The 11,057-nt window shown below is 41.4% G+C and overlaps 1 non-coding gene across 1 annotated transcript; it reads right to left on the bottom strand.

Moving 5' to 3' along the window:
• Positions 1 to 8,993: 8,993 nt before the first annotated feature.
• On the bottom strand, positions 8,994 to 9,066 carry Trnaa-ggc (transfer RNA alanine (anticodon GGC)). The gene has a single exon. It is a non-coding gene; the product is annotated as a tRNA-Ala (tRNA).
• Between the last annotated feature and the right edge of the window lie 1,991 nt (positions 9,067 to 11,057).

Raw genomic sequence — 11,057 nt, 5'->3', positions numbered from 1 at the left:
TAGGGAGACAGAAACCCTTCCGTGTGCATGAGCCCGAGAAAGCACAACTGAAATGTCAAGGCTAACCGTTTGAGTCCTTCTAAACAGCAACAAGCCTGCCCCCACTTTAGCCAATTAGAGGTCAGCTTGGTAATTTCAAATTTTCTGTTAACATGATGAGAGTCAGTCTGCTCGTTTTTTAGACTCTAAAGGGCTTTCTTCAAAAGTACCCTTTAGGGAAAAATATATATATATATCTCATCTATTACTGGCTCGCTGGACTCTGGAGTGTATTTCCCCCCACCTCTCCCTTCCTGCCTTCCTCCAGCTCTTCCACATTAGGCAGTTTTGACTTCCTGCCAGACGTTCACCTGACATCTTTGACATATGTTTTCGTGTGATGACTGCTTTGCTCTTCACATTCGATCTCTTCTCCTGATGATTGAAGCAGCCCAGCCAGATGCTCTTCCAACTAAAGACGCTGGAGATTCCGAGAGCTGGCTCCTTACTGGGAAGTTGGGATCAGCCCCCACCCAGGCTGGAGAGATCTGCTAAAAATCCGCATAATTAGAAGCATCTCCTTCGGATGCTCGAAGCACTTCCAGAGATTGTGCCTGTGGATGATCAGGAGGTGATAAGCCAGTGTTTTACTCTTAGGGTAGCAGATGGGAGCAACGACTGAATGTTTGTAACTGCCTGAAGAGCTAATGTGACCTCAGGTTTTATTAAAAGGAGTATTGTGCTTGAAAAAGGGGGGGGGGAAACTTTAGCTTTTTCAAACTAAATTGTTCATTTATTGAACCAAAATGTATGATGCCTACTCTTTGAAAGGTATGGTGCCCCAGGAGGTACAAAAATAACAAGTAGCACTCCCAGACACAGACCTAAATTGCATTAAATGAGAGCTCTGTGAGGGGACCACTGCTGCTCTGGTTTGCCTCATGGAACTGCCGTGATCTTTTGTAAGAGCAGTCACAAACCCCGAAGTGTCTGCAGGGGGCTGGCCGATAAGCCGGGAAAGTGACTTGGTAGGGACACTGCCAAATTGGAAAGGATGAGCTTGCTCCGTGTAGGTGGGCAGCTGCTGTTCAGTTCTTTTGCCTTGGCCTCTTGTGAGCATGCGGGTCTGATTTTGCCCAAGGAAACTGGAAATACAGAATCTGTGTGAAATATTTTATTGTTAAATGCAGATACTCTTGGACTTGTCATGGAGTCACTTCCTGATAAACCATCATGAATTTGAAATATCATGTCAAAAGTGCATCAAGTGCACCCACCAACTCCTCACCTCCACAGCTCAGCGACACAGTGCATTCAGTCATGTCGATTGTTCATCCTCGTGACTGATGGCTAACTGGGGGCTGTGGCTCACTGCTGCTGTGCAGCATCACCAGAGAGTATTGTGCTGTGTATTGTCAGCCTGGGGGAAAGTTCAAAATTCCAAATCTGCAGTGTGGTTTCTACTGAATGTGTGTTGCTTTTTTCACTGAAAAATGAAGTCCAAGCATCATAAATTGGGGGACCCTCTGGCAATTCCTGAGAAAACTTGGAATGGAATCACCATTTGATGCAGCTATCCCACTCCTCGGTCCATACCCAAAGGACTTAAAATCAGCATACGATAGTGACACAGCCACATCCATGTTTATAGCAGCTCAATTCACAATAGCCAAACTGTGGAACCAACCTAGATGCCCTTCAGTAGATGAATGGAACAAGAAAATGTGGTATATATCTACATAATGGAATATTACTCAGCCACAAAGAAGAATGAAATTATGCCATTTGCTGGTAATTGGATGGAACTGGATGCTATCATGCTAAGAGGAATAACCAATCCCCCAAAACCAAAGGCAGATGTTCTCTCTCTGATATGTAGATACTAACACACAACAAGTGGGGAGGGAGGGAAGAATAGAAGTTCATTGGATTAGATGAAGAGGAATGAAGGGAAGGGAGGAGGGATGGGAATAAGAAAGACCGTAGAATTAATCAGACATCACTTTCCTATGTTCATATATGAACACACGACCAGTGTAACAGCACATCATGTACAATCACAAGAATGGGATCCTAATTAGAATAAGTTATACTCCATGTAGGTATGTCAAAATATACTCTACTGTCATGTATATCTAAAAAGAACAAATTTTTTTTAAAAAATGGAAGCTTGACAGCATGTTATTGTCAAGATAGGGGGAAGAAATAGGGAAATATAGGTTCAAGAATACAAAGTAGCAACCATGTAGGAAAAACAAGTACAAAGAGCTAATGTGTAACATGATCATGTGACCTGGTCAGGATCTCTGCTAAATGAGTAGATCGATGATAGCTGTCCTTGGCAAAGTCGGTAAAATGTGTGACTAGGTGGGATGATGGATGTGTGAATTTGTTTCACTGTGATAACCATTTTACTAGGTAGGTGTATCTTATGTAGGTGTATGCCTTTAATATAGACAATTAAACATATTTCAAGAAAAGAAACAAATAGGGCTAGTGATGTCGTTCAGTGGTAGAGCACTTGCCTCACATATATGAGGTGCTGGGTTGGATCTCTAGCACTGCAGGGGGAGAAAGTTAACTAATAAATAAGTCATGCCATTGGAAAGGAGAAAGATGCAGCCAATTCAACTTTTTGGAAGCTCTGTGGAACCATTTTTGTGTCTCTGGGCTAAATCCTCCTTGTGGGCTTCTCATTTGTCAATTTTGTCCTAGTAAGTAATGTTTATCCAACAAAAGTTTGCCAATATTTAAGGGGATTCTTTGACTTGAGATTTCACATTAAAACATTCGTGTAGACTTCTTGGGCTCCTTAATAAGAAAGCCACTGAGTCATATTGTGTCATGATTTGGGTGGGGGAGTTGTTCTGCACGCACCATGGGAAGTTTTAGCATATCTAACTGCACGTGACCTGCAAGCATCTCACACGTCCATTCAGATAGGTCTCCCCCACCTGAACTCCACTAGGTAATTTTATTTACTTATTTATTTAGTACTGGGGATTGAACTCAGGAGCACTCAACCACTGAGCCACATCCCCAGCCCTATTTGGTATTTTATAGAGAGACAAGGTCTCACTGAGTTGCTTAGGGCCTCCCTATTACTGAGGTTGGCTTTGAACTTGTGATCCTCCTTCCTCAGCCTCCCCAGTTACTGGGACTGCAAGCATGAGCCACTGTGCCCAGCTGCACTTGGTATGGAGGATTACCGAAACCATTTCTCTGGGATCTCCCTGGGATGGACTTATGGTAGGCTCAGGCCACTTTCTCTGTTGATCTTTGAGATCATGACCACAGCATCATGTCCAGTGCAAAGTAGCTTGATTTTTCTGTGGATTGGCAAAGAAATGCATGTGGTCGATGATCAGAATTACCTACCTGTAAACTCTATTCCTTATAGACTCTGATAAAATTCCGGCTCTTTACCTCCTGCCTGTATCAGGCCAAACAAAGAAATGCCTCATCATAGAGACTTAGCTACAGTTGTGGTTACCCACCTTGTCTTTGAGTTTTTGCAACATCTATGCCTAGTCCTCTTCTTCCATATTCTATTGGGAAGACATTACAGTTTGACATGTGTGGTTTGGAGCCAGACTCCGTGGGTATAAATCCCAGCTCTGCCAATTTTTGCCAGTGCTTCTTTGTACCATGTTCTTCATTCATGGAGTTTTAAAATAAAGTAACCTCTCCTCTTAGAGCTTGATCTTAGGCTGGATGCAGGAATACACATTAAGTACTGAGCATAGACCCAGGAAGGGAATAAATGCCCCATCCATGTTACCTATTGTTATTTCATTATGCTGAATTTAAATTGTCCATTTCCTTGTCTTTCTCTTGTCATAAGCCCTAAGCATCTTGAAGGCAGAGATTATATCTTGTTCAATCTTTTATCTCTAACATGTACTGCAAGGCCTAGCAAAAAGTTAGTGTTCAATAATTGACCATTTTTAATATAGTTCTAGTCTCTAAGAGAGTTCAGAATAAAACTTCATTAAAGCCCCCAGCGCACACACTGATTTCTCTGAATATTTACTACACATCTGAAGGGTACCACTCTAGTGTCAATTTATAATAATAGCAGCTTATTTTATTGTTATTTAGCTGCATGGTCCTGCGAATTTACCCACACTGCTTGGCCTCACAAATAGCCCTGCACCTGAATCCTGCTTGCTTCTCTTGTTCTTTCTGAATCATTGAGTACGTCATTGTGTCTCTTAGATCTTTGTTTTTTCTCATCTGTAAAGTAGCTTGACCTTGCAGCAGGATTAGTAGCGTGGTATGAAGACGTGTTCTACAGTGCCTGAGATGGAAAACATCTTAAGTAAATTATACTTATTATTGCATGGAAGAATGTTCCCCATGAATATCTGTTGATTTATTTTTGGCCTCTGTTCTATATTCTTTATTCACATGGCCTGATCTTGTGAATCAGATTTCTTTTTTTTTGGGGGGGGGAGGTGGGTGTCAGGGATTGAACTCAGGGGCACTCAACCACCGAGCCACCTCCCCAGCCCTATTTTGTATTTTATTTAGAGACAGAGTCTCACTGAGTTGCTTGGTGCCTTGCTTTTGCTGAGGCTGGCTCTGAACTCGAGATCCTCCTGCCTCAGCCTCCCCAAGCTTCTGGGATCACAGGTGGGTTAGATTTCTTGGTAAGCATTGTTATGGTTTTGATGTGTGCCCCCAAAAGGTGTGTTGAAATCCTAACCCCCCAAAACCTCAGAATGTGACCCTCGATCTACCACAGAGAACCAAATTCTTGATCTACCACCGTTCCTAAAGGCTTTTATTTTCCCCTTGAACTTTCAAACTTGTTTAGTAAAGAAGTTTGGGTCCCAGGAGGACTAGAAAGCTTTCAGTTGTTCTTCTTCCTAAAGGTAAGAACATCCAATTTGCATTTACTATTTATGAGCTGTGTCTTCATATCGTCACGTGATCAAGTGATGCTCTGCTTTTAAGAACCTGGGAATGAGATGAGATTCATTATTTTTTAATGTAAAAAAGGATGATGGCAAACTCCGCAGTGTCATACCCAACCGGGCTGTCACTCCTGCCCTGCACTTGTATGATGATGACCATTGAGAAATTAATATGCCACATGCCATATTTACAAACCTAGGGTTTGACATAAATGCAATATTTATTTTTTCCTTTGAAAGGAGCGTTGGAGTGTTTAATTGCAGTGGATGATTCACAGGGAAATCTTCAACCCTGAGCAGTTCCCTGGTACTTATTCAGGAGCACATTTTTCCAAGTAAGACACACATCTACTGAGGAAGCCCTTTAGCTTTGCTCTCGTATTTCTCTTTGCACAAGGGGGCTGCTGCTAAGTTTTATTTGGTTTCTAAGAGCTTGGTGAATGAAATTGAAACAGTGAAACGAGTTGGCGTTCCAACTAAAAATTAACCTTAAGGTCACCCAAAGTATTCTGGAAGAAAATTTAATCTGTATTTATTTATTTATTTACTTACTTACTTATTTATTTATTATTGGAAAGTTCTTCTTCTGGAATGAGAAAAAGTTTTGGGGTTGCAGACTAAAACGGTGTGTCTGAAATCCAATCCTTCCATGGAAAATCTGCAAGGCCTGCCCTGTGCACATGTTCAATGCTCATGTTCCCCTCTAACCTCAGCCTCAAGGAATGTCATAGGTTATGCAATGACTTCCTCTCATTTTATGGAAGAAAATTGACCCTATTTATTTGGATCAATTTTTGGCTTCTACTTTACCTTTGTAGTTTTTTTTTTTTTTTCTTTTGTACTTTTTTTCTTTTTTTGGTACCAGGGATTGAACCTAGGTGTGCTTAACCATTGAGCCACATCCCCAGACCTTTTCATTTTTTAAATTCTGAGACAGAGTCTCACTAAGTTGCTTAGAGCCTCACTAAGTTGCTGAGGCCGGCTTTGGATTTGTGATCCTCCTGCCTCAGCCTCCCAGGCTGCTGGGATTACAGGTGTGTGCCACCCACCGTGCCTGACTCTTTAGTAATTTTTATAGTTTGATGTTTTTTCCTAGATTTATTCTAAAACCGCTGGGTTACCATAGAATTATTTTCTCTTCTTCTCTTGAAGTCCATCTCCTATTGCTTCTGGTATTATCCATCCCTGCTCCCTAAAATACCGAATATATCACTTTCTTTCATGTGTTCATTCATGCAACTATTTCCTGCCACTGGAATAGGTACACTAGGGTCTGCTGCCTTATTTATATTACTTGTGAGCTAGCAGTGCTTTGTACATTTTAAAGATTTTTTAAAACGTCAAAAGAAGAATGCTGTTTCATGGTAGGTAATAAAAATTGTATGAAATTCAAATTTCAGTGTCCATAAGTAACCTTTCATTGGAAGGAGGCCACATTTATCTGCTTACCTATTATTGTCAATGGCTGCTCATGGCCCATAGAAGCCCAATGGCCAATCTGAATTCTCAAGAGTTCTGCCTTCTTCTCACGGCTCCAAATCCACCATCCTAGCCCAGAGGTCTCTTATTCCTGTCATGCACCATAGATTTGTATCTATTTTTTCTTTGCCTGCTACCCAGCACCTTTTGTGTGACTTTCTAATACAGGACTGGATGGCTTGATCCCAATCTGTCCTGTTAGAGGCAGAGCCAAAATCCACAATCTCCCTCCAGTCATGCCCACTTCCAGCCTCATCTCCAGGTTGGCATCCCAAGTGCTCCGTCCGAATCTGAAAGGGAAGCTTGGATAGTATTGAAATAAGAGTCATTAATATTTGTCCAAAAAATGGGAATAGCTCTCAACCTGATCTTTTCCCTTCTTGCCATTGTTTAATTGCATTTTTAAAAGCTTAGATGTTAAGAATCTCCTTTCGTAGTTGTTAAATGTTTCCATGTTGGTTTTAGCCCAGCGTTGGTGCCTGCAGAGCTGGTTCTGAAACTTCATCTTGTTGACCATTGTTCTGCCTTCTTGCTCAGTTAGGTGTTCCAAAGATTTTTTTTTTCCAGAGGCATATTCTACATTTTAATCTGAAGTATTGATTAAAACATTCAAGAGCGTTCGATCCCAAATAGAGCTTTGTGGCACTGTCCTAAAGACTTCTCTCCAATTCAATATTCATCTGTTAAGCGGCACTCACTGGCTGTGGTTCATTCAAATAATTGCTGATCCCTTTAACAACACACAATTATAGAAGGCCATCAGGTGCTTTGCTAAAATCACAACAAACCACATCGAAGCCCTTCACCTACCTGCTCTAGTAGCTTAGGGGTTCCCATCAGGCTGAGGATGGCAAGAATAAAAGAGAGTTTCTGGAATCAGGCAGACCTAGGTTAAACTCCGTGTCTGCCAATTCACCCAGGAGAGTGCTTGTCCCCTCCTCCACGTGGGGGTGAGGATTCAATGCATGGTCTTCCATATAATCACTCCCTCTAACTGGGAGCTTCATCACCAGTCATGAAATCATCAAGAAAGAATGAGATCAGTTAAGAATGGCTTCTTAATAACTTTGCATTGGCATCCAGTGGAGAAGAAATGGTTTCTAAATGCCGGTGTCTCTTTTGACCTTGGGTTGCTATGGTTCATATGGGTTTGATGTTTGGTATACTTCTGTGGTTCCTGAAGTCCACCATTGACTGAAATTTGTCATCCTACTTATCTGACTCCAATTCTTCCAATCTCCCATTTATTTAAATTCTTAAATAGCTCTGAAAAGTCTTTTTTTATTTTCAACGCCCTAGCATAGAATTGTCTTGAGCAAGTGGATGTCAATGTGTGGAATGAGCCAGGTGTTTCTGAACCTCTTTCTCCTGTAAGGTTTCTCTTAAGCTGAAAAAACTTGATTGGGGGCTAAGCCCTCAGGATCGTGAATGAAAATCTTGAGATTCTGGTGCTTAATCTGCTCCTCAACTGGCTATGTATTCTGAGATGTGCTGTCTGACCTCTCAGCACCAGTTTATTTCTCTGTAAAATTATTAGGTTCTACCAGAAGCTTTCCATGCATATCTGCTTATTCTAGAACTTTCTTGTTCATGACCAGAAGCAACCGATTGAGTGTGTGCAGGACACCGTTAGGGAAGACTGGAGACTCCTCTGCTCCCTGGTTGCCCTGTCCTGAGCTGCTTACCTCTGCCATTCCACTTCCGCCATGATGCTCTGCCTCACCCTGGGCCCAGAGCAACCCAGTTGGCTGACCATGGACGGAACCTCGGAAACCATAAGCCCAGACAAACTTTTCCTCTCCTACACTGTTCTTTTCAGGTCTTTTGCTCACAGCGATGAAAAAGTTGACTCCAACTCTCACCAGATGTTGGCAACTGTTCTTAGATTTCTCAGCCTCCAGAACCGTGAACCAATAAATTTCTGTTCATTATAAATGATCTTGTCTGTGATATTCTGTTATTGTAGCACAAAAGGGACTAAGGTAAATTCTGCCAAAAGAAGAAGAGGACAAGGAGAAGGAGGAGGAGGAGGAAGAAGGATGATGATGATGATGATGATGATGATGATGATAATAATAAAGTAGAGACGGTAAAGGGTTGATGTCAGGTGTCAGAGTTTTGTTTTCTTTCAATTCTTATTTTACTTTGTCAATGCTTTAATACCCCCCCCCCAAGGTAATGCCAATATAACATATCTACCTGCCCACCACTCTCTGGAATACTGCCTTGACCTTTTTCAGAAGAACTAACCTCTGTTTGCATCTCAGAAAAAGGACACCATTTTGAGGCAGTGTACAATTTTAGTGGGAAAGAAATGGCATTGAACATGTAAGGATGTGTGTGACACAAGGCAGGGTAATTCAACAATAGTCTTAGGGCCTCAGAAGCATTGGTTCTAAGTAACATTTGGAGGCATACAACTCAGATAATTGATACCAAGTGTTTGCTTCTTTGTGGTTAGTCCAGGTTGAGGGGAGAATCAATGGAGGGAAGGATGGCATTGAGGTTTTTGTGCTCTTTCAGGGCACACAGTGAAAAGTGCTGTTTGAAATCTAAGTTCTGGAGTCAGATACTGGATCCACTCTTCTTTTTTAAAAAAATTATTATTATTATTATGTGTGGTACTGGGGATCGAACCCAGGGCCTCATGCATGCCAGGCAGACACTCTACCTCTGAGCCATATCCACAGTCCACAGAGCCACTCTTTTTGATTGGGTAAAGTTGGAGAAATTACTTAATCTCTTTTACTTCACGTTCTTCTTTTTAAAATAGGCATAATAATAAAATTGCAGTGAGATTCCATTCAGGGTGGAGCACATACTCACACAGAAGAGCTTAGACTGGTCGTTGGGTTGGAGCAAATACCCACTCAATGCCATTGATTGCAATTCTTAATGTTTTTTTTATTCTCCCATAGATGCATCCACATTTCATTAAAAGGAATAAGGTATGGAAACAGGACTCGATGAAACGCTTATGGAATAGTATGAAAGGAAAAGAGAAATGTGAAAAATGCTGACTATTTCTAAAGGTCCAACAACTCATAGCCCCTGTAAATTCTTCCTTCCTATCTTTTTTACTTTTGAATTTAAAAGTGTTGCAGGAAATTTTTAAAGGATGTTAGGTTTTTTTTTTTTTTTTTTTTTTTTGAGTGATCTTTCTGGAGCTCAGAAAAACCATCATGCCATTTGACTCTGGTGACTGTATCACTTAAGACCAATTAATGTATTATTGAAATGTCATTAATGAAACATGGCGAGAACACAACGCATATCAGAAGGTAAGCATTGTTTTGCTGACACCGATCTCATTTTAATAGATGCACTGTGTAAAGGATTTAATTATGCAATAAAACAAAATAATGGGGAATTCATTGAAAATCATTAAAATGAGTAACAGAATGAATAACTCCTTTAGGAGTTTTTTCGGCAGGAGGAAAAAAAATGATTACTACCTGTCAAATCAGTGTAATAGATCGGATGCTCTCGGAATCCCCGTGACTCTTTGTCTTGGGTGAAATCAGTGGTGGGAATCAACAAATGAAGGGTGTAGCGGGGCGAGATAGTGACAGGAGGGTGTGAAGAAGACATAAAAAGGCTTGACAGAATTAAGGGCACTGGGTGGGAAATATCTGCCGCTGTAGGGAATCAACAGGATGATGTTTTAAAGCACTTTGTGCATTCTGTATCCCGTAACAGAATTAGCAGCTATTTCTTCAACTCTGTATGTGTTTTCTTTGGGGAGCTTTCTGACAATGAATTCTCTCTCTGAGTGTTTTCTTTTTTTCTTTTCTCTCCATGCATACTGTTGTTGGGGACGAAATGGGAAGCTGGTGGGGAGCATCTCAAAGGCATAATGAGATGAACTTGGTCCAGTGGACATTTAAAGTGTAAGAAAGGAAACCTCTTGAGCAGTGAGAGCTCTTAGGCACTGAAAGGCTCTTTGCTTGATATAGTTAAAAGAAGATTACTAAAAAGTATAGAAAAATAGATGCAAGCAGGAACACCGCTCTGCATGGGTTAGATGCCTCGGTGGAATTTCCCCGTCTTGAAGTTCACAGGGCATTCGTTTATTGACTGGTGTATGGGGAAGGGTGTTGGCTTATGCAGACTGAGTAGATCTGAAACAGGTGAAAACAGCCGGTAATGCAACCGCAAGACACTGGCTTGTGCCTCAAACTAAAAGACCTTTCACGGTGAGCCCCTTCCTGGAAGCCAAGCCTAGGTGACTTCTTAGTAAGACGTTACCTGTGAGTCCACTGAAACAGGGATAGACTCAACTTTCCTTAAAGGGTTGGAAGCGCCTATATGGAAGGCATGTGCAGGAGAGAGGACACCTGCTTAGGTAATTTCTTTGCCATTGATTCTCTACCACGGCCATTTCTTTGTTCAGGAGATGCAACTCCATACTTCTCTCCAAAACCCATATTTTGTTCTACTTGAAAGTGGGATCGTAGTGGAAATGACCAACAATGCACGGTCATTTTTCCTCCCACAAAGTAATTTGAAACCACTGAATATGATGGAAAACAAATTTTTATAACCCTTTCAAATGTTGTGACTTGTAACATCATCTCGTCAGGCCTCGTTCTCACCTCCTGCCTGATCCATCGTCACCACCACGATGGGAAGAATGCGTTCTCCTCTGTGATCTTCCCTCTGCAAACAAGCATGAAAAGT

This window comes from Urocitellus parryii, chromosome 16 (genome assembly GCF_045843805.1).
Source record: "Urocitellus parryii isolate mUroPar1 chromosome 16, mUroPar1.hap1, whole genome shotgun sequence".
Taxonomy (NCBI): domain Eukaryota; kingdom Metazoa; phylum Chordata; class Mammalia; order Rodentia; family Sciuridae; genus Urocitellus; species Urocitellus parryii.
Note: the sequence above shows the minus strand (reverse complement) of the source record. Positions and strands in the feature narration are given on the sequence as shown.